The 5,022-nt window shown below is 38.1% G+C and overlaps 1 pseudogene; it reads right to left on the bottom strand.

Annotated features, from left to right (window-relative positions):
- Positions 1 to 3,360: 3,360 nt before the first annotated feature.
- Positions 3,361 to 4,804, bottom strand: LOC148043273 (uncharacterized; annotated as a pseudogene).
- Positions 4,805 to 5,022: the final 218 nt, after the last annotated feature.

Genomic DNA, 5,022 nt, shown 5'->3' with positions numbered 1-5,022 from the left:
ATGTCTTCCAGATGTGTTGGAATAAAAGTCCCTGAATTCTTATCCAGGATAGCGCCAATACATTTGAAGATACCATATTGGGAAAGATGATTCTAAACAATCCTGGTATTAAAATCAAAGGAAATTCAAAGGAATATTTGACATAAAAAATGTACAAATTTCTTATGATGAAATGGCAGACTGCACAGGGTTTATTAACTTCACAAAATTGTTATGTCACATATCCTTGCGATGTGACCAAGCAGCTTTCTATATCATTCTATTTCTCTTTAGCCTTTATGTGATGCATCTGAAGAACCGAAATCTCACTCTAGAAGTTCTCAAAAATCTTAGAAAACATTTTACATGCTACAGAAGCCCGTTACAATATTGTTTTCCCAAATGAAGGATAATTCAACATTTATATCTGCAGCATAATCCGAAATGTTTTGTTCTCATGGATAATTGGCTAAGTTTGTTACTACCCAATATCCAAAGAGCAAGTTAGGACAAGACTAAAGTGGAAGGAATTGGGGATCACCAAAACTCTGATAGGTTATATACAAACATAATCTGTAATCCCATCATAATTGGCTTTCTTCCTCTCAACAATAAGACTAACTTCACCTACTTTCACAATGCACAGCATAAGCATATTGTAAGTGGATGAGAACAATATTGACTCAATGATTAATCCTAATGGATTGCTTGCTTTTTAAAAATGCATCTAAAAGTGCAGTTTGTACATTTCTACTAAACACACATGCATTGGCAAACAAAATCCATTTTCTAAAATGTTGAAAAAAATATACTGCAGGGAAAGGGGATTGAGAGGTCACAATGACCATCAATCACTGCTGTGCCCAGAGTAATGTTTCCCTTTTATGTTATGTAAATTATACAGATTTTTTTTTTAAGATGTTCCTCTTAATGCTAATGGTGAAAATGCCTTCTGCTTACTATCTCCTTTTAGGAGCAATTATGCATCTTTTCTATTTTCTCTCAATATTGCTTTTGTCAGGACTCTCCTGCCATATTGCCTTCTTGGCAGGGAAATACTGACGGTGGAAAGCAAATGAAGAGAAATTGCTTTGAATTCTGGAGTTTGTTGGCTGCCAAGTATCCCAGAGAATGAAGAGGCAATCAAGAGGAAGCTGGGTTGAGTTCTGAGAACTGATAATTGGTTATATTTCTCCTGCCTCTGCAGGATATAACAAATGACAAATGCATCTGACATGTGAATGCTGCCAGCCTTGACAAGAGAAACATGAGTGCTAAGAGAATAAGCAAAAATGAAAGAGGCTCAGAAAATATTCTTTGCTTTGGGGCCTTTATAGGGGAGAGTGAGATACATAGGGTAAAAGTGACCCAGGATTTTTAGTGATGAGCTGATGTAAAATCCAAGATAGAAATGGAGAGCCAAGCCAGAAATGTCATAGCAGTGGGAGCCTTGAGCACCCTGCACATGTGACAGTTATCTTTGACTGACCATCAGCACATTTCTAGCTGGGAGGTTCAGTTAAAGCAAGCAGAAATACTGCAGTTGAGGGCACAAATTAGACTTTGAGGGCGTACCAACCTATTCTAAGCTACCTATGTACTTATTTCAAAGGCACATACATCTGGATGGTTCTGAAAGTTTAAATTAAAGAGAAGGATATTGTTTCACAGTTAACTGTGCATCTATATATAAATGCAAAGCTACTTGGGTGCATAAATGTATCTGCTAATTTGACTAATACAAGTAGAGATGAATTGATGGCATTTTTGTGGGTTTTGGAGTAGGGGTGTAAAAAAAGCCCATCAGAAATACGATGGAACTAGATTGACATGGGGGGGGGAAATGAACCATTGGGCTACCCCCAAGGTTCTGTTTTAGGCCCAGTATTCTTCAACAACTTAATACATGATTTAGATGAGGGAATAGAAAGGGAACTCATCAAATTTGCAGATGACACTAAACTGGCAGGAATAATCAACACTCCAGAAGATAGGGTCAAGATCCAGATGGATCTTCACAGACTTGAACATTGGGCCTATCTAACAAAATGAAATTCAGAGTAGAGAAAAGTAAGATTTTACATTTGTGCAAGAAAAGTCAAATATACAGGTAGAGATTATATGAAACCTGGATCAATAGCAATAACTGTGAGAAGGAACTTGGGGTCCTAGTGGACAATCACCTAAATATGTGCCAGCAGTGTGTGGCAGAAGCCAAGAAAGCCAATGCAATTCTAGGTTGCATTAGCAGAAGGTAGAATTAAGATCACATGAAGTATTAGTACCACTTTATAAAGCCTTAGTAAGACTAAGAATAGTACATGTTACCATGTTATAAAAAACACTCTGGAAAGAGTGCAGAAAAGAGCAACAAAGATGATTAGGGGGCTGAAGGCTAAAACATATAAAGAATGATAGCAGGAATTGGGTTTGTCTAATCTAGGGAAAAGAAGGATTGGGGGTGACATCATAGCAATGTTCCAATATTTTGGGGGCTGCCACAAAAAAGATGAGTCAACCTATTTTCTAAAGCACTAGAAGGCAAGACAAGAAACAATGGATAGAAACTAATCAAGGAGAGAAACTAGCCAGAACCAAGGAGAAATGTCCTAACAGTGAAAAAAATTAACCATTGGAATGTCTTGCCTTCAAAAGTTTTGGGTGCTCCATCACTGGAGGCTTTTAAGAAAAGACTGGACAGCCACTTGTCTGGGTTGCTATAGGGTCTTCTGGTTGAGCAGGGGTTTGGATTAGAAGATCCCCAAGGTCCCCTCCAACTCTTGTTATTCTGATTCTGTTTTTCCAACTTCCTGCTAGCTTTTCCATTGATATTGCTTTTGGGAAGCTGGCAGGGAACATCAGAAATCAATCCTCTTCCTCAAGCTGACCTATAGAACAGCATCCCACTATGCTAGGGGAGGGCAACAAAGGAAGTTGTGGATTGCGAGCAGAGTGATTTTCCCTACCCCCTTCAATAATGTACTTTTTACATTAATATACACAGTATTTAGATTAGCTAAGCCCATAGTAAAGGAGACAGCTGTATTAATGGCATTTTAAATTTAAAGTAATCTAACAGATCAAAAACAATGCATCATATATGATGTGATATAACAAGAATTAAGAACAGGAGATGTTTTTTAGGTGTTTGAATGTCTGACTAGAGCTAGGGAAATTCAGTTCACATGCCTGCTCATCTATGAAACTACAGGGATAAAGGCCAAGACAGAACAGAACTAAAACAAAAACAAAAAGAGTCACATATTTGAATGTAATATTTATAGTCAACCGCTATTTCACTGAATATTGTATTTATTTATCTTTGTATTATTGTTGTTGCTGCTGCTGCTGTTATAGTTTTTTACACAGTTAGTCAGATCTTCACATTGGGTCTGGCATTTTTGTCTTGCTTTCGAGTCCTTTCCAAAGACCTAGGATAGGCAGGTATGGATGTTTGATGGTGTTACAGATATTGTCACAGGATAGAAGCTGTTCTGAATAAAACGTTTGTAACTGACTGATGCCATATTTGTAGATATTGATGGTGTCCAAGTGGTGTTTCACTTCTTTTGAGATGCCACCCAAGGCCCCTATTACTATTGGTTCTAGCTTTGATTGCTTTTGCAACAGTTGTTCTATTTCTATTTGCAGCTCTTTGTATTTTGTGATCTTATCTAGTTTTCTCTCTTTTATTCTGGTGACTCCAGGTACCACCACATCCAGTATCCAGACTTTTTTGTCTTTATTATCAACAATTGTTAAATCTGCGGTGTTAAGTGGCAGGTGCCTTTCTTTTTGAATTCTAAAGTCCCAGAGCAATTTAGATTCTTTGTTTTCTATAACTTTCTCTATTTTATGATCCCACCAGTTCTTGCTTACAGGCAAATGATATTTCTTGCAGATCTACCAGTACACTATTGTTGCTACTTTCTCATGCCATTGCTTGTAGTCAGTCTGGGTGATCTTGCAGTAGCTAACCAGGTGATCTACTGTTTCCTTAACTTCTTTGCAGAGACGGCATTTGCTATCAGTTGCTATCTTCTCAATTCTGCCTTTTTATGAATTTGTCTTAAGGTTTGGCCTTCTGTAGCCAGAATTAGCCCCTCTGTCTCTTTCTTCAACCTCCCTTCTCTTAGCCATTTTCCTGTTATTATCTACTTTCCTTGCTATATTTTTTTATGTGCTGGCCATGTAATGCTTTGCCTTCCCATGCCTTCTTTCTCTTCTTCATTTGATCTTTCTTTTAAGAATGTTTGGTCTCTCTAGTATTCAGTATGTCTCCCTAATATACTAGCTTCCGCGCATCTTCTTCATTGTCTTTCAAATATTCCTCCAATGCCCTTTTTTTCTTCTTCAGCCCTCTGATATATGGTACTTGCAACATTCCACGCATTTATAATATTTTGTATTATAAATCGATGTAGAACTGCTAGCCTCTGTTCTATTATTTCTGATTCTGGAAGATATTCTTTCTAGAATTGGTGCATTTGTTTCAAATATCCTCTTCTGGTTGGATTTGATCTGTAATAACAGATCATTATTTCTTTGTTTTCAAACACTGTCTATTTGTGACAGGTGAGCATCTTTTCTTCCAGTAGTTCTACAGCTGCTGGCCCTGGTTGCTCAGCCAACAGTACTGAGTCCTGTAGCCCATTCTTCACCAGATGTCCAGGAATTCCAACATCTAGTGCATTTCTTGTTAACCCAAGTGACTATCGAGCCATACAAATTTCTGTAATTTACGTCTCACCATATTTTTATGAGTGAGTTACTCTTTGTCTGACTCCTCTGATGAAACCTGTTGAACCTCTAGCATAACTCTCATTTTCCTCAGAGCACATAAGCCCCACAACAAGAGGTGGTATTCAGCAGGTTCTCACCAGTCCTGAAGAACTGGTAGAGGACATTTTGAGTAGTTCAGAGAACTGGTAAATACCACCTTCCCCTGTCATGCCCACCAAGCTACACCCACCAAGCCAAACCATGCTCACCAAGCCACACCCACAGAACCGGTAGTAAAAAAATCTGAATCCCACCACTGCC

This window comes from Thamnophis sirtalis, unplaced genomic scaffold, assembly GCF_051295495.1.
Source record: "Thamnophis sirtalis isolate CommonGarterSnake01/CBP01778 unplaced genomic scaffold, rThaSir2_p1.2 scaffold_12, whole genome shotgun sequence".
Classification (NCBI taxonomy): Eukaryota; Metazoa; Chordata; class Lepidosauria; order Squamata; family Natricidae; genus Thamnophis; species Thamnophis sirtalis.
Note: the sequence above shows the minus strand (reverse complement) of the source record. Positions and strands in the feature narration are given on the sequence as shown.